Source organism: Dipodomys spectabilis, unplaced genomic scaffold (genome assembly GCF_019054845.1).
Source record: "Dipodomys spectabilis isolate Male_0828 unplaced genomic scaffold, ASM1905484v1 ptg000054l, whole genome shotgun sequence".
NCBI classification, from domain to species: Eukaryota; Metazoa; Chordata; class Mammalia; order Rodentia; family Heteromyidae; genus Dipodomys; species Dipodomys spectabilis.
Window position 1 is genome coordinate 23,384,097 of NW_024870731.1, and position 24,166 is coordinate 23,408,262.

The following is a 24,166-nucleotide window of genomic DNA, read 5'->3' on the forward strand; positions in this document are numbered from 1 at the left end:
TTATAGACCGTGATAGACAATTTGCTCCATGAGAGTTAGAATGTGTTTGTGACTTTAACTAAGCATCACTGTCCCACAATACTGTGAAATTTGGGGAATTATGTAACCACTCAATCACAATAAAAAATTTGGAAAAAAAAAAAAGTAAGTCTAGCACTAGTGACTCACATCTGTCATCCTAGTCTCTCTGGAGGCTAAGATCTGAGGATATTGATCAAAACCAGCCCAGGCAGGAAAGTCTGTGAGACTTTAACTTCCAATTAACCAAAAAAAGGCTGAAAGTGGAGCTGTAGCTCAAGTGGTAGAGCTCTAGCCTTGACAAAAACAAAAACAAAAACTCATGGACAGTATCCAGACCCTGAATTCAAGCTCCAGGATAGGCATAGGCACACACACACACACACACACACACACACACACACACACACACAAAACAACACTTCTACAAAAACATACATGTCACACACACAAATCTGGTCATGAATCCCATACAAAGGAAAGTGTTGATAAAAGTTAGAAATCGTATGCATGGTACTCCCTCAAAAAGCTAAATGTATGCTTGGAGCTGGTAGCTCACACCTGTAATCCTCCATCTAAAGCAATGGCTGGTGTGTTGGTACATATCATCCTAGGCAAAAAAAAAGGGTACACAAATGGAAGTATCACAGAGCAGGTGAGCCTGGGCATAAAGTGAAACACTGTCTTGAAAATAACCAATGCAAAAAAGGGACTAGTGGAATGGCTAACCTGGAAAGAGGTGAGGCTGAGATCTCCATTTCTCAGCTCCCTGAAGACTTTTTAAGTCCCCTATGCAAATGTACTCACTTTTGCCAACAATCAACAAGACCTCATGGGTGAGTTTATCTGTCTGACTATAAAGCCTACTTATGTATGTCCACAATGAGGAAGGAAGAACTAGCCTCACAGTGCCTAGGGAGCTGGATTTTCAGTCCTTCACAAATCTGACAAAACACAAAATGCCCCAGCAAACTCTTTGTTGTTTGTATGTTTACCTCCAGAAAGGTTGCTGGGTAAGAAGAATTCCTTCCTACTCCACATCCCCACCCTCCCACCCACCCACCCTGAAAAAAGCAGAAATGGCCAGGATAAAGCATTCTGTAATGTTCAGTGTGGTCTTGCTAACCTGTCTATAGACAAAGCCTCCAGTCGGTGGCTTTCATCTTTCCGAAAAGATTCACCGAATATATGAAATTGCTCCCTTTATTTGTAGGTTCCTGAAATGAGGAAATCAAATTGTGAACCAGGAAGAGAACATCAAAGATTACTTCATAGACTTGCTTTGTGTAGTTCAGTTACTTTAACTAATTAGCCAACCACTGTTTAAAGACATTCATGTTGAAAAACCTTACTTCTTTCATTGTGCTACATTTATTTACTGTGTCACTCTTGTGTATGTACATTATTGATTAATGAAGTCTAGAACAGTCTGATTGATTAGGCATTACAGTTTTAGGCTAAAAATGCAGTGAGCCTCACCAACTTCTAGATTAAATTAACTGTATTTACCTTCTCCACGCACAGACAGACAGACAGACACAGATATTGTGTGTGAGCATACGTATGCCTGTGTTGGTGTAGAGGCTTGAATTCTCTGATCTTTTTAGCTTGAGGCTCATTTCCTACCACTTGAACCACGCCTGCACCTCTAGCTTTTGGCTGGTTAATCAGAGACAAGAGTCTATTGGATTTGTCTGCCCAAAGGCTGGCTTCCAACTGTGAACGTCAGATCTCTGCCTTCTGAATAGCTAAGATTAGAGATGTGAGTCGAGAACAAGGGTCTTACATCTGCTTAAATGCTGTCCCTGTCAATTACAAACTGGTATTTTCCTCTGCTAAATGACTTTATAATTACTTATTTCTGCCATGCTATCACAATTGTACTCAGAATTCTTGGTAAACCTTGGGCTATTTCAGAGGAAAAGGAAAAACATACACAGCAGAATGGTATTGATTTGTGCAGCGGGCGATCGGATTCTACTCAACACCAGCAAGAATTGACAAGGAGCAAATATCTTCATCCTACAGATTGCAGACCAGAGACAACCCAGGAACCAACACTTCAGCGACAATGGGACAAGGAGAGGAATGGAAGGTGTCAGGAGCCTCATATTGCTCATTCAGCATCACCTCATATTGTAATGACACTGGAATGGTGAAGTGGCAGAGAATGCTGTGACCTCCACCAAGTGAAGGACCTCTATGATGAAAACTTAAAAAACCTGAAAAAGGAAATCAAAAAAGAACTTAGAAAGTGGCAAAACCTCCCATGCTCCTGGATTGGAAGGATCAACATTGTGAAAATGGCAATACTTCCCAAGGCTATCTACAAATTCAATGTGATACCTATCAATATTCCAACCTCATTCCTCAAGAAAATAGAAGAAGCAATCCAAAAATTCATATGGAATAATAAAAGACCCCAATAGCAAAAACAATCCTCAACAGAAAGAACAGTGCTGGAGGAATATCAACACCAAATTTCAAACTCTACTGCAAAGCCATAGTAATCAAAACAGGTGGCACAAGAACAGACCTCAGGACAAATGGAATAGAATTGAAAACCCAGAAATGAACCCACAGACCTATAGCCATATAACCTTCGATAAGGGAGCTTTAAAAAAATAGAATAGAAGAAAGACAGCCGCTTCAGTAAACGGTGCTGGCAAAATTGGTTAACTACTTGTAGAAAACTAAAGCTAGATCCTTATATATCACCCTGCACCAGAATCAACTCCAAATGGATCAAAGACCTCGGGATTAAAACAGACACTCTGAAAACATTTCAGGATGGAATAGGAGAAACCCTAGGTCTCCTTGGCACAGGCCAAAATTTTCTTAATAGAGACCCAGAAGTACCCTTTGTTTTGTATGTAAGTTTCTTTGGTTTGGGGAGAGTAAGGGGAAGCACAAAAATGGTAGGACAAAGGGTGAGCCCATTCAGCACTGATACTCACTAGACACTATGCTGAAAATGAGCTTTACAACTTAGGTGGATGGGAGTTGGGGGGGGTGGAACTGGGAGTAAACAAGGGAAGAGGTAACACTGTTCAAAAAGAAATGTACTCATTACCTGATTTATGTAACTGTAACCCTTCTCAATATCACCTTTATAATTAAAAAGAATACATCACTTGTAAAAACAAAGAAAGAATGGTTTTGAACCCCCCCTCAAAAAAAAGAATGGTATTATTTTGGAGGGGGGATCTAAGTTAAAAATAAGATTTATTTTGCATACACCATAAAAGGGCAGTCCTCAGCCAAACTGGAAGGGCAAGAAAGAGCAGATGCATAACTAGGAGACAACGCGGAGTCCTCGGGGAGCAGTCTGCAGGTCAGAAGGCTGGGAACAATCTCTCAACTTCAGTTAAGAACATATCATTAAGTGTCATAGAAATTTGTTTTCTTAATACTACTTTTTATGATTATGAAGTTTAAAGTAGGATCAAGGTCTTTTTTTTTTCTTTTTTCTTTTTCTAATGTCATAGAGTTGATGAACTGTGTTTCTAAAAAGATGAAGAAAAAGACATTAAACCAGAGCCAGTAATCAGTAGTCAAGGGCCAAAATCCAGTACAGGATTTCACAACAAGCATTCTTCTCTTTGACCCAGTTACCATTCTGATTGGCCAGGCACTTTGTTGTGATTCTGATAGGCCAGACACCTTGTTCTCGTTGATTAAAGTCCTGGGTAACCAACTTACCCTTGTTTATAGGGGAATTCTCCAGTGTTACCGTGGAAAAGTCCAGTATCTCTTTTCTGTCCTAGGAAAACAGGCAGTAACTCACTGTAATTACCCCCTTAGCAAGCCCCAACATTACTCATCTAAAGCACCTCAAGTCCATGTTTTATAAACAACTGTCCTTCATCAGACTTGCAATACACTCCAGGGGGGAAAAAATTGCTTTAATATGCTCAACTTGAAACACACTTAAGACCAGAATGGAAATTACATGAGTATCGTGTCAGAAATGCCTGGTAGCAGAAAGACTCATTTGCATTGGCATTTTACAATGGAAAAAAATTTTCCATATTATTTGTGAAATTAAAAATAAAGATTTTTAAAACAAGAGGCAGATTTGGAAATCTGCCTCTAAGATGTGTTAATCTAAGAAAACTGAGGAGTAGAATCTCTTGTATGGTTTCAGGAGTGTTGTTCTTTTAAAATACAAATTGTGGGGGGCTGGGAAGGTGGCTCAATGGTAGAGTGCTTGCCTTGCATGCATGAGGCCCTGGGTTCAATTCCTCAGCGCCACATAAGCAAAAAAGAAAAAAAGCTGGAAATGGCGCTGTGGCTCAAGTGGTAGAGCACTAGCCTTGAGCTGAAGAGCTGAGGGACAGCGCCCAGGCCCAAAGTTCAGGCCCCATGACTGGACCCCCCCCCAAAAAAAATACAAATTGTGTTTATTGCAATAGGTAATAAAAGGATACAGGACAAAAATTCAAAGGGAACGGGAAATCTGTGCACAATGAGGCAACTCCTGTGCACTCCATTCTCCAGCCATTCAACCTCCCCAAACCATTATTAATACTGAAATACTGCTCAGTCACTCCATGCAAATATAAACAAATAACCATTTAGAGAGTTAAATAATTATGACTTTAGATGAAGTTGGAGGCATGCAAGGAGATCTAACCCGGGGCAAAGGTTGGAGAAGCCGGCTCTGCAGGTTGACTTTAGGGTAGAAGGGCAGTCCTCAGCCAAACTGAAAGGGCAAGAACGAGCAGAGGCATAACTAGAAGACAGCATGGAGTCCTCAGGGAGCAGTCTGCAGGTCAGAAGGCTGGGAACAAAGGGTACAAAAGTACTGGGGACTGGAAGAAAGAAGCTGAGGGACAGGCAAGATCAGAAAATGATGCTTTCTTTCAAGCAGGAATGCATAATTTTTGTTATAAGTGAATGTGAGCAGAAGCAAAGCATACTGAATCTCTACCAACAAGGAGAGAGAGTGAGGGGAAAGGACAATGCCAGTTCTCTTGCTTCAAGCCCAGTTTAGACCAACCTTGGGATAATGCTGTTCATGGCAGAGTGTGGAAAAGGGAAAGGGGTCTATGTTCAAGAGCAGACTGAGTTTCCTATAAGACTGATAACACTCCCATAAACTGAACAATAAGCAAGCCTCTGACAAAGGTAGACTCTAAGGGGAACTGTTTCAGCAAGCATTCAGATTTTGCATTCCCCTAGACTATCGGAACAAGCTCTGGAAGAGTCCAGATGGTTGACAAGGGCTGATTTAAAATAGTCCTCTCTCCTCCAGTCAGGGCTGGGGCAGATGCACTCTTTGCATGTGATGCTATAGGAAAAGCGTAAATTCCATCCACTGGTGGTGGCTAATGGCTTCTGACAACTCTAAGTGTGTTCTCCTTGTTAAGCCAACCCCCAAGACTTCTATTCCCAAGTAGTTCCAGGCATGAGTCTCCTAACTTGGCTCCATATTTTGGTCAACTTAAGAACTTTAAAAAAAAAATTAAAAATTCAAAGCCCTGACCTCAAATTAGTATATCAAAACGGGGAGAGGATGGGTGATAAAGTTTTTCTTGTTTTGTTTTGTGTTATAAGCACCTTGGGGGTTATAATTATCAACCAGGTTTGAGGGACTCTCTGTTACTTTAGAAAGAGGCAATATCCTCAACAGTTTCCCTGAAGCAGTTGACAGGTTTCTAAGGACAGTGTAGGAGAGTAACTCCCCTGCAATGTGCTTGTTGGTCTCTACTGCAGAGGCAAAATGCAGAACAAAATCCTTAGGAACACTGCATTGTTGGTGGTTATTTAGCCCTATGGGCTTATATTCATGCAGGAGATGTGTTTGTGTTCCCAAAATAAAGAATGAAGTAAACAAACTTTTATAAGTGGGATTTTGTAAGTGTACAAGGAGACTTAGAGATTTACAAGGATCATACGGGGTATTTTTCAAATCAGTATTTTCTTTTAAATGTAATACATGCAAGAAATCCATACCCAGTAGGGAAGAAAATAAGGAAAGGTTAAAAGAAACAAAAAAAAAAAATGTTGCTTCTACTCCTTATAATTTCTCCCAAGTAATCAACAGTAACCCTTTCTCATTCCCCAGTCAGTTAACACATCCCATCATGAGTTTATAAAGTCTCTTTCCTCATCTATTTATGTATGAGTGACCCTTCTCTGTGTTAAAAGATTGAGAGCCCCCTATCATATATATACTGGCAGAATGGATGTCCCTTCATGTTTAATGTACTTATAGAAATTTAGGTGATATCTCTCTGTTTTTGTCTCTGTCTCTCCCTTCCTCTCATGTATACACAGAGAGAAATACACATATAGTAATGGGCCTATAAAAAACATGGGTGAATATGTCCCTGTGAATGTCTTCATAAATATATAAAAATGTATTAGGCCATAATCTATTCCTTAAAATACAGTAACACAGAGTAATAAGTTATAAAGGAAAGGGTTTATCTGGGTACCCGTGGCTTACACTTGTAATCCCAGCTACTCAGAAAACTGACAGGGAAGATTTTAGTTCAAAGCCAGCCCAGGAAGAAAAGTTCAAGTGATTCCCTCTCAAATCAACTAGCTAGACTGAAGGTGTGACTCGAGTGGTAGAGTACCAGCCATGGTGTGAAAAAAAAGCTGAGTAAGAACTCGAGACCCTGAAAACCGCATGAAGCAAAAAAAAAAAAAATCAGGGGAGAGGTTATTTTTGGTTCATGTTCTTGGTTCAAAGTTGAGGGGCTGCATCTGGTGACAGCCTTCTTACTTAGCAGAATCCCACGGCTGTACCAGGCATGTATCACATGACAGGAGGCAGGGAGCACAGATGTCCTAGCTCCTCTCTCTCATTGTCTTTAAAAAATGATTATTTAGTCATGGGGCTTCGCCCTAATAACTCTAATTCTAATCACCTGTCAAAGATGTCGCCCCCAAATACCCAAATCAGATTGTTTCTATCCTCTGAATATCTCACGATGGGGATTCCACATCAATATGAGTTTTCAGAAGGGACAAACTGTCTTCAAAAGGTAACAGCAGGTATCTATAGAGCGCTACATTGTATCATCCAAGATAATTTCCCAAAGGTGAAACTGCTAGGTCTATGCTTGTCAGATTTCACAGACCTTCTCATTCTCAGAAAGTATTCCCTGAAAAGTGCTCCAGCTTCCACTCCCAACAGCTGTGCATGGCAGTCCCCAACATGAAGTCCCCCCCCTCGCCCTTCCCCCGCACTGCCATCTCACCTGTGAAAATGTATCTCATTCTGGTTCAAATGAGGATGGGATGGTGTAGAGGCCGATTCTATTTCCCTGTGGGAACTGGCCACTTGGACTATTCTAGTGAGAATTATTGTGCATAGCAGAATCATTTTTCAAAGTGATCCTTCTGTTTGTGGCCATGATTTATCCCTTTCTAAGTTCCGGTTGTCAACAATCAGCCAGAACAAATCATTTCCAAAGGGTAACCGAACCCCGGTCACCATTACTTTGAAAAGGCCATCATTTGATCCTGCTCCTGTCCCACTTCTTGTCTTGGCTCTCCTGCCAAAACACTCAAACTTATTTCCTCTCCGCCCACACCTTCCTCCGTTCCTGAGTTCTGGCATCTGTCCCTACCATGTTAAGGAATGGGCCCGTAAAAAAAGGTCACCAAGTACCTCCTTATTGCTAAACCCCTTGACCTCTACTTTATAATCATTCTCTTTTATTGGGGGGGAGGAGGAGGGAGAAAGGTACTTGCAGGGCTCTACTGCTCCCTATCCTCACAGGGCCTCAGAAACACAAAATATACTAATAAAAATACCCCTCCTAGCTTAGGTTTGATGAGAGTTTTAAATGAGAAACTGTCAAGGTGCCTTGTAAGCTATAAAATACGACACAAATAGAAACTGTCACTACTGTTCCCTGACCCCACTGTAGTTCCCAGGATAGGGTAAGCTTACAGGAGCTACTTTACTCTTTCTGAACAGATGACAAACTGCCTTTCTTACCTTTCTTCCTTAGAAGACATGTTTACGAGCCGGGCGCCGGTGGCTCACACCTGTAATCCTAGCTACTCAGGAGGCTGAGATCTGAGGATCACAGTTCAAAGCCAGCCAGAGCAGGAAAGTCCGTGAGATTCTTCTTTCCAATAAACCACTCAGAAAACAGGAAGTGGCGCTGTGGCTCAAGTGGTAGAGCGCTAGCCTTGAGCTGAAGAGCTGAGGGATAGTGCCCAGGCCCAGAGTTCAAACCCCATCATCGACAAAAAAAAAGAGACAGAGAGAGAGATGTTTATGAATGCCTACTGTATAGCAAGCATCATTCAGGGTGCCAGGGAAACAGAGTAACCACTTTTGGAAACTCTTCCCTTGAATGTTGCTAGTAGGTCGGTTAGCATTATGCCTACCTTTGGTCCTCAGCTCCACCCAGACCTGAGCTCCCCCCAGCCCTAGAGTTCCTGCCATACATCTGGCCACTCCCTCTCTCTGCCCAGACCCACCTGAGCACTCACCTATGTCATTTCGGGCCCCCAGACGCTCCTGCTACCTGGATAGGGATGGATGCCATGTGCTCCCTCTTTGGGGAAATACGGCTCCCCTAATAAACCTTGTAATAATCTTTCTCCTGTGCCTGGTTGCCTCCGAGTGGTCCCCTGGGATGGCTGTGAAGGATTCCTTTCAGGGTCAGTGTTGTGTCTAGCAATCCCCAGCAATAACAATGTTTAATCCTCACATCAGTTCTCAGAAGCAAGCATCACTTAAGCTCGACCCAGAAAAGTTAGTTTATCTAAAATTACGCAGATTGCAAGCAGGGAAGCTGGGATTTGAACCCCGGGCTTTATTATTGCTTCAGAGAATGCTTATTACTACCTGCTTTACACACCTGTTGGGAGAGTTAAGTGAGACAAAGTAGATGCTTACTAATGGTAAATTCGTTATAACCCCAGGACCCGTGCATAACTTCAGCACCTGCTGGCCTAGGCAGAGTGATATGAGGGAATACCCTGGCCTCACTCAGGGGCACTTTAGCTTCTCCAGTTGAGTACAACAGTGGCATTCATTGTATGATGGCCAGCCTAAGCCACAACCAATAACCCATTTCCACTCTGCCACAGGGGTCCATACCACTCCTGTTGTCACTCAGTTGCTGGCCTCTTTCTGGAAGAAATGGCAAGGGATTGGAAGTCATGCTGCAGTGTAGAGCCTGGAGAAAAGCTGTCTTGTGCGGTCCCTGCAGGTAGGAAGAGCAGGGTGCCTCCACTGGAGAGGGACTTGAACTGTTGTGTGGCTAAGATTGTGTTGAAAAGTAAATTAGCTGTCCCTCAAATTCATTTGCATATTAGTCAGACAAGTCAAAGAGAAACATAGTTCACTGATAGATCATCATATGGAACAATGAAAAAATTACCAATACAGCTCAATGCCCTCGGCCACCAAGGACACAGCGGGCTAAGCACCATTAAGACAACTCTGCTGCCCTTTTTCAGGCAACCTAAGACAAAAGCATTTGGGCCAGTTTTTAACGTACTGCTAAGAAAACAGACACTTAAATCATGATCTACCACTAATATTAAGATGCACCTTTAGCAGGGGCTACAAAGGTTAAAACAATGTATCTCAGAACTGATAGAATTTGTAATAATAAGAACAATTAGAATGTGAATGGCTGGGCACTGGTGGCTCACGCCTGTAATCCTAGCTACTCAGGAGGCTGAGGTCTGAAGATTACATTTCAAAGCCAGCCCAGGCAGGAAAGTCGGTGAGACTCTATCTCCAATAAATTTTTTAAAAAGTTTTCCACTGGCTGGACTGTGTTTTCAGTGCTTATTCATAAAAGAAACAGTCTCCCTCTTTCAAGGTAAAGACTTAGAGGTCTAGAAACCTCCTTACCACATCACATTCAAGGCCTCAGGACTTTCCATGAGCAAGTGTTGTGTCTCCTACCCGCTTCCATCAGTTTGAGAAAGATCAGCATGCTCTTCAGCATGCCCAGCAAGCAATGTGGAGTCATAGAGACCAAGCTGGAGAATGAGTGTAGTGGGAATGTTGCCCAGAGCTGGCACCTGCCAAATGACACCGGGACAACGCGCTACAGGAGATGTTGTCTGGCTCTCTTCATCAAGGTCATCTAACATCCAGAACTCGAGAAAAGTTCCAGACAAGCTCTGGAATGGACTTTACCAACAGGCCCTGATTTATCTCCTGCACAGACAAAGCTGAGCTAGAGAGTTGGGAGTGAGTGAGTGCCATGGAAAGGACCCTAAGCCCACCCTGACCTCCCTCCCCTTGGCTTATTCCTGGCATGCTGAGCACATGCTTGACCAAGGGGGACTGATGAAACCCAGAAAGAGAAGTGTTCCCTTTGGGCATATTTTCAGAGACCTCCAACAAAAGCTAGGAAAACATTTGTGATAGTCATATGGAATCCTATGATAATGCGGTTCATTTGCATTATTAAACGCCTAGGCTTAATGGTATCTTACCTTTATTTTTATCAGCGCAGCAAATGGAACAGAAGGTCCTAAAAAGTGTGGCAGTGGAGAGAGTGCCCGGATTGCTAAAACAGAGGAAAACAGCTGGATGCTTTTACAAAGGAAATCAGCATTGTCATTAATGAGGGCGGGCAACGTCCGCAGGCCACACTCTCCACTGACTCACCTCAGGAATCTCATTAAAAATACTTACCTGCACTGTTCCCCCCCCCCCATCCCATTTAATCAGATGAGAATTCATATTTACCTTCTAAATCTACAACTTCATTTTTTTTTTTTTTTTGTTGACATTTGCACCACGCAATTCTTCTCAGGGAAAGAAATTTGGAAACATTTTCTTCGATTCTTGATGCCATGGCTGGAATCCCATGAGAATAGTTCGCACCTGGGTTAGTGAGTTGCAGAGATGCAAATGAACCTGCATTGATTCCTATTGTTTTCTCTAACAGGGAACCAAACATTTCTTCCAGCTGCTTTCCTGAATGTTCATGGGCACGGCATTCATTCCAGCTTTTTCATAAGGGGAAAACTGCAGCTCAGATGGCCCTAAGTTTAGTGGCTATGTCAAACTTCTCCGAAGCAAGCATAAATGTGTTTGGTCATTATTCCCATTTTACCGGTGTGGGCTCCAAAGCCCACAGACATCAGCAATTTGTCAAAGACTCAAATATGAGTGAGGCAAGTAAGGGTTAGAGCTTGAAACCACCATTTGAATAAATCTATTCTTTTGGAAATGCGGTTTTAGCACTTTAAAAAATCATTAGTCTGTAAACCAGGATTCTTATAATCCTAGCTACTCAGGATGCTGAAGTGGAGAGAATCAAGGTTCAAAGCCAGCCTCTGCATGTCCAAAATAACCAGCTGGAGGAGTAGCTCAAATGGAGCAAGCATATAACCCGGAATCTAAGCTAACCTGTTTCTATCAACTATTCCCACTGACCAATGAGTGGATAATAAAATGTTGTGTACATATCCAGCCATTATATATATATATATATATATATATGTATATGTATATATATATTAATGGAATTCTGTCATTTGTGGCAACATGGATGAGCCTGGAAGATATTACACTAGGTGAAAAATCCAGTCACAGGAAAATGATGACTGCAAGTTCTCTCTCATATGTGAAGCTTAGACTGCTGATCCTATTAATATAGAAATCATAGTTACCAATGGATTGGGAATGGGGGCAGTGGAGAGACAGTAGATTAATGATACAGAATTATAGCTAGATGGGAAGAATTCGTTCTAGTGTTACATAGCACAAGAGAGTGACTATAGCTACCTGAAGGATGGGAAAACATTCATTGCACTTCAGCTGCGCCCATTTGTGGTTCTAATTGCAAAGTGTCAAGTATACCAGAAAGGATTTTAACTTCTACACAGATTCAAATAGAACTACTCAGTTCTTGTGTTATTAAAATAACTCCTTAGCTCAGCTGATTAAATGTCAGTGCACAGCAGAATCCTTTTTGCAACTTGTTAGAAATGCAGATTCCTGGACCTGAGAGGTTGTGTCAGTAGATTGAGAGTGGGGTGAGATTTGGAGATGTGCATCCGTAATGAACATCCCAGCTGAATCTCACCGTGGGGACCCATTTCTGAGATTCTGCATTAGCAAAACTTAATTTGTAACTGCTCTCCATTCTTATTCTCTTTCACTCCAGGGGTGAGTGGGAAGGGGCTGTTTTTGCAGTCAGTACAGACTTGTCAGAGGAAGTTGAAAGAGCTCTGAGTTTCAAGAAAAAACAGGTGAATTACCAGCAGTGATTTATGAAGTGAAACAACTCACTCATTTAGGCAGAGCGGCTCCCCCTTGTGGAATGTCCCCTGTGGCAGGTACAGTAGCCTCCTCCAGGAACTGGTCTTTGGTACTGAGCTGACCAGCAAAACTTAACCAAGAATATTCCTGTGCTTCTTCGAGTTGGAATTCTGGAAAAGCCATCTGGTTTTCTGCATCCTTCCTCGCTTGATTTCATGCATCTGATGTGATGCTTGAAGTTACCAGACCACGGTGGCATGAATAAATATTAATTGAATTAGCCCGCCTCCAACCTTCATTTGCACCAACTCACTTAGCATTTCATTCTGCAATGTCTCCTTTTCCTCAAAGCACTCTCTTTTTAGAGGTGAAAATCCCCAGATAAACTACCAACAAAAAGGTTTTTTTCCCCTTGGCTGTTTCCAAAGGTAGATAAGCAAAATGAAGTTTGTATAATAGCTTCCGTCATCATTTCTAAAACAAATATTTTTTTTCAAACTCTCTTAATTCTATGACAACCTCTTGTAACACGTGTTTGCTGTATTACTTAAGATTACTCAATTCTGTGATGGAAAAATAAAGGATGTAAATGCAGAGAAGAGATGAGCCTAAACATAGAAGCAAATATCTTATGAGACACCTTACCAGATAAAGTAAGAAGAGAGCAATATATGTGTTAAACATAGATTACAGAGGACAAGAAGATCAACCAGCACCTGTTATACAAAGTAGAAACCAGATTTCTAAAAGGGATGTTACGCAAGAAATTACACTCATGCAAGTACAAGAGCTATTCAACAAGTACAAGAGATATTCAGGCTCCCCCCCTCCCCCAACTTGCTTAACACTGTGGGTCTGTGGTGGCAAGGGTGGGGTATAGCAGTACTGAGGCTTGAACTCAGAGTCTGGGTGTAATCTATTAGCTTTTCCCCTCAAAAGCTAGCACTCTACCACTTAAGCCACGGCTCTACTTCCTGTTTTTTGAGGATTAATTGGTGATCAGTCTCATGATTTTCCTGCCAAGGCCGGTTTTGAACTGCAATGTTCATATCTGATCCTCCAGCATAACTAGGATTACAGATACAAGCCACCAGCACCCAACTGACACTTTGTTATTGTTGTTGTTTTTTGTTTTGTTGGTCATGAGGTTTGAACTCAGGGCACTGTCCCTGAGCTCATTTGCTTTGAGCCACAACACCACTTCTGGTTTTCTGGGGGTTAATTGGAGATAAGAGCCTCACAGACTTTCCTGCCCAGGCTGGCTTTGAACCACAATCCTCAGATCGCAGCCTCCTGAGCCACCAGAGCTTGGCTTGACATTGTTGTTGTTGTTGGTTCTTCAAATTGCTTCAATAAACCATATGAGCTGAGCACCTTTGTCTGGTTGGGAGATGCTGAAGTAAGTGAGCCTTCAGTTAGCTTGCTTGGTTGTATATTTGGAATCTGTCATTACAAGGTAATTTCCTACATATCTCTTCTTATGTTGTCAAAAGCTTGTTTTATTTTGTTTTTTTGTTTGTGGTGCTGGGGGATCAAAACCAGGGCTTTGCACATGCTAGGTAAATATTCTAACACTGAGTTACATCCTCAGCCCTAAAGCTTGCATAGAATACATTAGTATACACAACATGTAATGTATGTACAAGGAAACTGTTAGGTATTTAAAGAGGCTACTGAGTAAGAACAACACTGTGCACATGGTTTTCAGGTAAGGGGTAGGTTTATTTAGTGGACTGGCTGGCACCAGGCCAGGTTGTCACTCCACACAGCTGGAAAAAGAGGGCATTTGGCTCCGGGAGCATGCCTTACCTAGGGTAGGGGCAGGAGAAGGTGTGGCCAGATAAAGGGCGGTGGGACCAGGTAAGAGGAGGTGGGACCAGATGGGAGAAAGGTGTGGCCACATCGGAACCAGATGTGACCTCAGCAGATGCTGAATGGACTGACTTCTTCCAGGTGTGCCAGTTGCTTAGGTAATACAGGTACTAGGCAGAGACTTGGCTGTGAGGAGGGCGGAGTCTGCTCACCATCCAGCAACGGACCTTACAGTAGTGTTTCTCCACCACTCTATCAACATAAATATCAAAATACTGGATCAAGATCCCACATGCAGTCAGTAGGTGAAGAATACTAATCACGAATCAATTCACTAGAGATGCCTCTTTTCCCAATGGCTTCAAATCTCCCTCAACAGCTTCAAGTCTCCCTATCTGAGATAGCACCATAAGTTCTATTAATTAGCACAAAAGGTGCTGAATAGGTTTCAGTGTATGAAGTGATAGGAAATTGTGCCTTGGTACCCTCTCTCTGGTGTGGCTGAGTGTGTGCTTACCTCACAGTTCAGAAGCCAAAATGGTACTCAAATCTTATTGCTGGTTCATCATCATGGTGATGAACACTGGTAATCATTAGTGAGGAGGATGAGTCAGGAAGATGTTTGAGAACTGCCTGGGCTCTACACTTTTGGGGACTGAAGGTGGAGCTCAAGTCATAGCATGCTAGCCAAAGCCCAAAAGAAAGCATCAGACACCAACTTTGAGTCTCAGTCTTAACAACACACACACACGCGCACACACACACGCACACACACGCACATGCACACACACACACACACACACACACACACACATATCACATCACAAAGCTTAGAAGTCATTTCCATTCTAAACTGTCTCTGGTTGAATGTATTTTCACCTTGATTTGCCTTTCACCTGGTCACAACAGCTTATCCAGTTCTGCTTGGAATAAACCCTTTCATACACAATGTCCTCAGAGCATCTAACATGACAGAAAACAATTGCATGTGTGATTGTTTGGTGTCTATACTTGTTTGAGTGACTCAATAAAATCTGAGACTCTCCTTTCATTGTTTCCATTAGCAATGCTAGCAGGGAGAGGAGATGGAGCCATTTCTCCCCTAACTACTGGAAGGTATCATATCCATCAGAAAGAACTCTGAGGCAAACTGAATTTCCTCATGTGTATATGACTTATACTGGTTATCTATTACTTTGGAAAGGAAGGAAGGAAGGAAGGAAGGAAGGAAGGAAGGAAGGAAGGAAGGAAGAAAGGAAGAAAGGAAGAAAGAAAGAAAGAAAGAAAGAAAGAAAGAAAGAAAGAAAGAAAGAAAGAAAGAAAGAAAGAAAGAAAGAAAAGTACCTCACAACTTCAGGTGATATGCAAGGATGATCTCAGGTTTCTCTGATCAGGAATTCCTAAATGATGAGGCTGGGGAAGCCTTATTTTTTAAGAGGCTGCAAGGAAGTGTGTCAGGGTCAGCGTCATTGGAAGAGGTTCGCAGAGTGGTTCCCAAGGCATATCACTCTTTTTTTTTTTTGGTTCCAGTCGTGGGCCTGAACTCTAAGCCTGGGCGCTGTCCCTCAGCTCTTCAGCTCAAGTCTAGCGCTCTACCACTTGAACCACAGCGCCACTTCTGGCTTTTTTTTTCTGCGTATGTGGTGCTGAGGAATCGAACCCAGGGCCTCATGCATGCAAGGCAAGCGCTCTACCACTGAGCCACCTTCCCAGCCCAGGCATATCATTCTTGTTCTTTGCAGGCAGTGTTGGGGAGGCCTGGACTGCTTGACTCGTGAATGACATGTGACTAACACGTGAATCTCTCCAAAGGACCCACTTGGGCATCCTCAGGGCATGGAGGCTGGCTTTCTCCACCTACCACAACAAGGTGAAACTATTAGGATCTTTTACAGAAAGTTCTCAGGAATCACAGATACTGTCTGCCACCATAGTCTACTCTTGAGCAGTGACTGACAGAGAAGTCTGTCAGTTAAAGTGCTACATCATTTGAGGTCATTTGAAGACTCCACAAGGTATATATTTGAGCCTCAGATTTGCAAGCTAAATGAGATTTGATCCAATCCCTTCACATTCTTAAAACATAAGCCTTCAACTATGAGCCTTGTAATAGGTATTAGGAATAGCAGCTCTGAGCCTAGCAGAGCTTTGGGGTAGGCAGGAGGAAGGAGCTAGGCAGTCAGCAACGAAGCCAACTGACTGCAATGGAAGGGTGTGGTTTTGTGTGAGGATGTGTGACCGTGGTGACTGAGGTAAAACACTGAGTGGTTTCCTGTCTATAGAACACATTTACCATTTAGATGATCTGCAGGACTATGTCCGCTCAGTATGTCCCCTTTGCTCGCTTTTTTTCAAGGGAAGATGGAAGTAGGCAAAATTAACAAGTTGCAATGTTAGCAACTATTTCAATTTTTTTTCAAAACACTATGAGGAATATATGTGTGTGCATATATATTATATATATATATATATATAATATATATGCACCTCCTTTCACCAAAGTTTGTCAAAGATTTTGCCAAATCTAAACTTAAAATCTAACAAACAAACAAACAACAACAAAAAAAGCTAATGATTTCACAGTAATGTAAGCATAAACACCACAGTGGTAAGACAATACTTTAGTGAAGGATTGAAAGATGGGAAATTCATGCATGAATATCACATAGATCAATGTGTTCATGTAAAATAGTACAAGGGTGGACAAAAACTCTGTTACCCTTTTAGAGGTCCTGATAAGCTTAAATACTGTTAGATTCTCTTATTTTAAAATGATGTTAGGGGCTGGGAAGGTAGCTCAGTGATAGAGTGCTTGCCTTGCATGCATGAGGCCCTGGGTTCAATTCCTCAGCACCACATAAACAGAAAAACAGCCAGAAGTGACACTGTGGCTCAAGTGATAGAGCACTAGCCTTGAGCTGAGGGACAGTGCCCAGGCCCAGAGTTCAGACTCCACGACCGGCCAAAAAACAAAAACAATAAATAAAATGATGTTAGTACTTTTGGTAAAGCTCAAAAACAAAAATCCCTAGAAAATAGAGTTTTTTAAAAAAATAGTGTAGGTCTGGGAATGTGGCTTAGTGGTAGAGTGTTTGCCTAGCAGGCATGAAGCCCTAGATTCCATTCCTCAGTACCACATAAACAAAAAAAGGCAGAAGTGGCACTGTGGCTCAAGTGGTAGAGTGCTAGCCTTGGGCAAAAGAAGTTCAGGGACAGTGCCCAGACCCTGAGTTCAAGCCCCAGGACTGGCAAAAAAAAAAAAGAGGAAGGGTTTGTACTTAAGTAAAGTGAGTATGTAATCAAGTTCACAACAATCCTGGATAATGTTTTGCCCGGCCCCTTACTTTGAGGGGGGGAAAAATGTGATATATAAAGAAATGGTTATAGAACTAAACATATAGACCTTTATCTTTATCAGAACCTAGCTTGCTAACTTGATGATTCAAATAAGAGCTATCAGACTAAGGCTGCTGTTCACTGGTAGAGGGTTTACTAATTTGTGAGTGACCTGGGGTTCAATTCCTCAGTACTGAAAAACAATTAAAATAAGAGCCATCTCTTAATTGGTTAGTCATCTCCCCTTTTCCCCACCAGTGTTTTCCTCTCTTTCTTTCTTCCTTCCCTCCTTTCTTTCTTTCTTCCTTCCCTCCCTTCTTCCCTCCCTCTCTCCCTCCCTCTTTCTTTCTTTCTTTCTTTCTTTTTTTCTTTCTTTCTTTCTTGAGTGGGGGACTTTTTCTGCTTTGGTGTGGTTTTTTATTTTGGAGTTTTTTTTTGTGCCAGTCCTGGGACTTGAACTCTGAGCCTCCGGGTTGTCCATGAGATTCTTTTGTTCAAGGCTAGTGCTCTACCACTTTAGCCACAGCACCACTTCCAGGCTTTTCTGAATAGTTTATTGGAGATAAGAGTCTCAGGGACTTTCCTGCCTGAGCTGGCTTTGAACCACCATCTTCAGATCTCAGCCTCCTAAGAAGCTAGGATTTCAGGTGTGAGCCACCAACACCCAGTTGCTATTTTAAATATACAGTTTGCAACTGAGAAATAGAAACCGTGATGTAGCATGCTTTTCTTTTTTTCCCTTTTTTTTAATAGTACTGAGTTTTCACCTGTGTCTTGTGATTCTTAGATACGCACTCTCCCAGAAAGACATAGTTTTAGCCCTTTCGTGCCTGATTACTTCAGAGAGAAGATCCTACTTCCTGCTGTGTATGTACTTAAACCTCCATGTGAGTGTGTTAACCTTTCCCTCATAGCTGAGGTGTGCACCACCACAAGATGGAGTCTTGAGAACTTTTCTACCTACTGTAAACTGTTCCAGAACTGAGATCCTCCTGCTCTCAGCCTCTCATGGAGGTCAATTGTGTGTGTGCCATCACATTCAACTATTGTTTGAGAAAGGTGGGTTGGGGGTAGGGGAGGCTCTTGAGTGTGGAGTGTGCCCAGGCTGGCCTTGAACCTGATTCCTGTCCATCTCAGTTTCACAATTAGCTAGGATTACAGGTATGAATCACTTCTTGCTTTAGTAATGAAAATATTAAGCCGGTAAGACTGACTCTCTCATGCTTTGGCATTTTAACAAAACTGTTTAAGAGTGGCATTCTGTATCTGAAGCAGAGTGAATGTGGACGCTCAAGTTTCAGAAGGTAAATGATTTCTGCAGATAAAGTCAGAGGATTTATACCAAGAAGGTCTTGGTAAGAACATGAGTGTTTAGCTTCAGATTTTTTTCCCTGATAACAGGGATTGAAATCAGAGCCTTCGGCTTGCTAGCATTCTATCATTGAAGCCACACTCTCATCCTTTTCCTTTTTTTGTTTTTGGTATTTGTTCTGCTTTTTCCTAGGCTACCATTTACCACAATCCTATCTCCAACTCTCCTGGTTTCACAGGCTCAATACCTACAGATAATAGTTTCATGGACTTACCGGTCTGGGCTGGCTTTGAACCTTGATCCTCAGATCTCAGCCTCCTGAGTAGCTAGGAATACAGGCGTGAGCACCAGTGCCCAGCTTCAGGTTCTTGAATTATATTAGAAAAATTATTATCTTAGACAAATTATGACATCTCTCTAGAACTTTTTCTTTTAAGTTTTTAACTTGTAAAATGAAGACAATTATGTAATACACCTCAAAGCCCTGGAAGATTATACAAGATCTCTGCACATTCTCAATGCTCAATAAATGTCAGTTATTGGTATTACCTGACCACATGCCTTCCATATGGCTACCTTGTGGGAAAGGACTCTTCCTACCTCCTATAGATCTTTCTTACCCTTAAAATCCATGGGGCTCCTTGTAGGTCACAATTTGAGCTCACAGCTGCTTTCTTTAAAGGAAGTTTAGTATCACCAGGTAGGAATTTGTTTAATCCCTAAAAAATTGCCTTAGTGGTGTTCAAAGAAATTCAAATCTTGGCATTCATTTGATGACCTCTTCTATCAGAAAGGGTAAATCACTTAAACTCTCAGCTTGTTTGCTTAGAGATGAGAATGAAAAGTCACTTTTCTAACTGTGATATTAATTAGGACAAGTAAAGTGTTTTGGAAATGCAAAATATGGCTAACTTTTTCAGGGTAAAACATAAATGTTAAGTTTCTTGAAATTTTATCACTTTGTAGAGGAAATATAACTGTTTTAGTGCTTTTTTTTTTATAGGAAAGCATTAGATGGTGGTGGTAATATTTAGCTTTCAAAGATCTAGATTCATTTGGAGCAAAGCTAAGCAGAGCCTTGGGACATGAGACACACTGCTAAGTATTGGAGTTAAAGGGGAAAAAGAAAGTAGGAATTTTATAGGACTATTTTCCTATGAGATCTTTTTAGTTAAAAAAATAAAATGTTTCTGGTTTCCCAAGATTTCCAGTGCTGAATATCTCTAGTTTTAATATGGGTATAATAGCTCTAAAATTTCCTCTTTGCCACCGAGGGACTCTCTGTTGAGTGTTAAATTGTTCATTTCCCTTGTGGAAATGAGGGTCCCTGAATCACCAAATCAGCGTAATGGGTTTTTATGTGCTGGTTTATATCAGTGAGATATTCCCCAAAAATGGCTTTCTTAAAGAACTATTTGGTTTTTCAATATGGAAGGACTATCCATTTGACCAATAAAATTCACAGAAAAATCCCTAACAGGGAGAGAAAACTGCCATGGAACCACAGTGAATGTTGGTAAAGAATAGGGTGATGGCTTCTTTTTATTTTATAAAGACTATTTAGCTTTTATTATTATTATTATTATTATTATTATTATCACAATCTTGGGAGAGTCCTTGTGGAGTAGACATTATCCCCAAGGATGGGAGGAAATTAGGGCACTTGGGTGTGGTGACTGACTTTTCCTGAGTTTGTGATGGAAGTTAATGAAAGAACCAAAATTAGAATCCCAGAGTTCCAGCCCACTTTCTTCTCTCCACTACGCACACTTCATTCCAGGCAACCGCCACTTACCATTTCCTGCGAGGTCTCTGAGGAATTCAGACCCTCCCTATTCCTTTTTAATTTAGTCTCACCTTCTTCCAAAGACAGGAATATATTTATTCAACTACTCTCTTCTAAAGATCTGCCAGGCACCAGCCATTTGGGGATTTTAGAGGAGGAACAGGCTGGTGGATTGGGTTGCAGGTGACTGGGTATCCCTGCTCAGGTTTGAGCAATGGGTCTTGTAACAGAATGGAATTAGTTGAGAAAAGACAAAAATCTAAAGAAGGCCTGAACAAGAAGCCTCAAGGAAAGGAAAAATTGTAACTAGAGTTGCACAGAGCAACTGAAATCAAAGCAGAGCTGGGAAATCAAAAGGCTCAAATTGAAGGAAAGAGGTTGAATGAGAGAAGGGGAAGATTTTTGTGTCTGGGCTCTGGTTGGAAAGGTAAGCAACTTGAGGATGAAGAGGAACTTCTTGAGTTTGGATGTGATGCTGTTTAGAGTGAAACAGGGCCATCGGGTCTGGCCAGTGCCATCTTGGCCACAGGGTGGATGGTAGGGTCTGGCATCTTGTCTTCATGGTGGGAAGGTATAGGCCCTGCTCCCCAGGTGATTAGCCTGCCCAAATTCCTGGAGGCAGGGGCAGGCACTTGGCTGATAGGTTACTAAACCTATCAGTCCAGTGCTTGGGGGACTGGTAGTTTCCTGTGAACCTGCCCCCTGACCTGACCCTATTTAGGTCAGGACAGCTCAGGTGCATTAGGCCATGTTAATGTTCTATCTCCTGACTTTTCTCCAGTCACTATGGTATCTCAATTCAGCTCTCCATTGGAGTTGAATTGATTTGTTGGTATTGTTTTTGTTCTTTTTTTCCCCTCTCTGGCCTTCATAGCTCAGTTTACTAAGTGTTAAGTGCATTTGCTGGAGGCCACCATGCAGTCACCTGCCTTTTAATAAAGACTCCAAGATTCAACATCTCATCTCACCTTATAACAAGAGAAAGGGAACGCATGGAAATTACGGGTCCTGGACTAGGTAGGTAGGCAGAGAAAATGACTCCAGACACAGAAAATGTGCTATTCAAGGCCACAACCAAATATATTGCTACCCACCCTCCCCCCTCCAGTCTCCACCCAATCAAGAGCCCCTTTTGTACTAGTACATAGAAACTGAGGATCCAGTCATAGGGAAACTTCTGTGTTTGTGCTCAGAGTCAGAGTCAGAAGAACCAATAACAAGACTCCCTGAAGTGCATATCCACTCTTTGGCCAATCAGACTAGGAGCACACCCTTAGGGATGGAGACAAAGGTCTCTATAAATAGGGCCCTGAGGGGGTTGCGGGAGAGGAAGAAGGGGAGAGGGAATGAGAAGGGAAAGGGTCGGGGAGGGGGCAGAGCACCTGGCTTCAGGACCTCTCATTGTACTACTGGTACACTGTTTTATGCCAAATAAACCTGATTCGTCTGCTTTAAACACTTCCCTATCTTTTAATTCTTTAATTAGTGGGAAAAAATTGGGAATGGACCATATGAGTCTGTAAGGCCTGTCTGTGTCAGAGAGGTTCAGACTGAGAGCCTGGGAGATGGGAAGAAGTTTGGGATCTTACAGCAAACGCAGATTCTGACCCAGTATGCCTAGCATGGGTTCAGTCTGTGTTTCTAATAGTCTCCCCCAAAATATCAGACATCCTCCCTTTCTTTAGAGCCACTGCTGTGTTTCATAGAGAAACTGGGTTATTCAGGTTTTGTGGCCTGTTTATCCTCTTTCTAAATTTGGCTCACCGCTTCCCCATAAGTGTTGTTTCACCCATTCTTATATTCCCTGTATTTCCTGTGGACTGTTATTTATTGCTGGAGAAGTGAGGAGGTCCTGAGTACCACAGACTCTTAATTAGAAAAAGAGTTTTCAATTCTGTCTCTGTCCTTGGGAGTACTAAACATTACAGATTCCCAGGTCTCCCAGAACTTCAGGTTTAATTGGTTTGGGGTACACTCTGCATGTCAGGATTTTTAAAAGCTTCTGGGTGGTTCTGGAAGACAGAAGGATGGAGAAGTTCTGGGTGGAGGTGGAGTACATCTAAAATGGAGGCACATTGGCTTGGATAAACTGTGAATAATTCATTGAAAATCACAACTTCAAACAGCCTGGAACACCTACTCAAGAGGCTGAGATCTGAGGACTGCAATTTATAATTAGCCCAGGCAGAAAAGTCTGCGAGACTCTTATCTCCAATTAACCAGCAAAAAGCCAGAAGTGAAAGGGTAACGCAAGTGGTTGAGTGACAGCCTTGAATGGAAAAACCCTGACAAGAATATAAAGCCTTGAATTCAAGCACCAGTACTAACATACACCCATAAAAGTAACACTTTCTCCAACCCAATTGCTCTTCTGCCTGTCTCTTGTTCTGTCCTGAATGTTCCCTTTCTATCCCAACAGAAAGAAAAAAATCTCTGAAACACCATCAGAGCAAAACCTAGAAACAGCTTATAAATTGTGCTTGCAAAGAAATCTTTATTTATTTATTTATTTTTTGAGAATTCACCTGGCAAAGAAGCCTCCTTCACAGCACCTTGCTGAGAATTAGTCACCTGGTAGGAATCTGATAGGACTGCATGGGGTGGGCCCTGGGGTCTTTAGCTTTGAAGTATCTCCTAGTGATGCTAATACATAGCAAAGATTGACCCCAGGACACTGCTTCTCAGTTTTAATGAGTACCTGAGTCATCTGGGACCGTACTAAAACTGTGAGAGGCAGACATCAAGAGGATCAGGGTTCAAGGTCAGCCCAGGTAAAACAGTCTAGGATACTGATCTCAACCACTGCCTCAGCCAGTAAAAAATTGGGCACAGTGACACACCTGTCCATTCCAATCACAGCAAGAGCACAAATATGAAGATTGCCTTCCGGACCAGCTCAGGCATAAATATAACTTATTACAAAAAACAAACAAACAAACACACAAACTGAAGCAAGAAGAACTGAGGATGTGACTGAAGTTGTAAAGTACCCATCTAGCAAGAGCAATGTTGTGAGTTCAAACCTTAATATTACAAAAAATAAAATAAAAGAGAGAGAGTTATCATGCACTATGGTGGTAGAAAGAACTGCTATTCAATTCTACAGCCACAACTTTCTAACTTGTGTGACTTTCAGAAAGTAGCTTACCTCTCTGAGCCTTTTCCTTCTCCACAAAATGATAACAGCCTTAGCTTTAGCCCAGGCTCTTGGGAGATGTCAACAGCACAGAGAGCCCCATCTGGGTGTTGAGTCTTTTCCCACTGATGCTAGATCATTTCCAAGATGTTTGGCCTTGTGGCTGATCTTCTGGTGTAACCTACACAGATCAGTGCATTTGAGGAAAAGTTTTCTGAGAGCAGCTTGTCTATTCCACTGCATTGCATCAGACTCTGCTAAGCCAAGCAGAATTTGAGGTTATCCATGACCTGGGCTGTTTCTTAACTTCCCATCTTCATTACCTCTGATGGGTATCCCAGCTACTTTGCTTTGCCCCAGTGCTCTGGCTTAATCGTCTTTATAATGTCATAAATCACAGCCAGCACCACGTGTTTCTGTGATTACCATGAAGTGAAACTCCTCTGATGGGTCTGTCTGCCTATGTGGCCCCCAATCTCTTCAGGTCTTCTGTTTACCCTGACTTTCAACACTCAGTACAGACCCCTGTCTTCAGGTACAGAAAATAAACTCTCC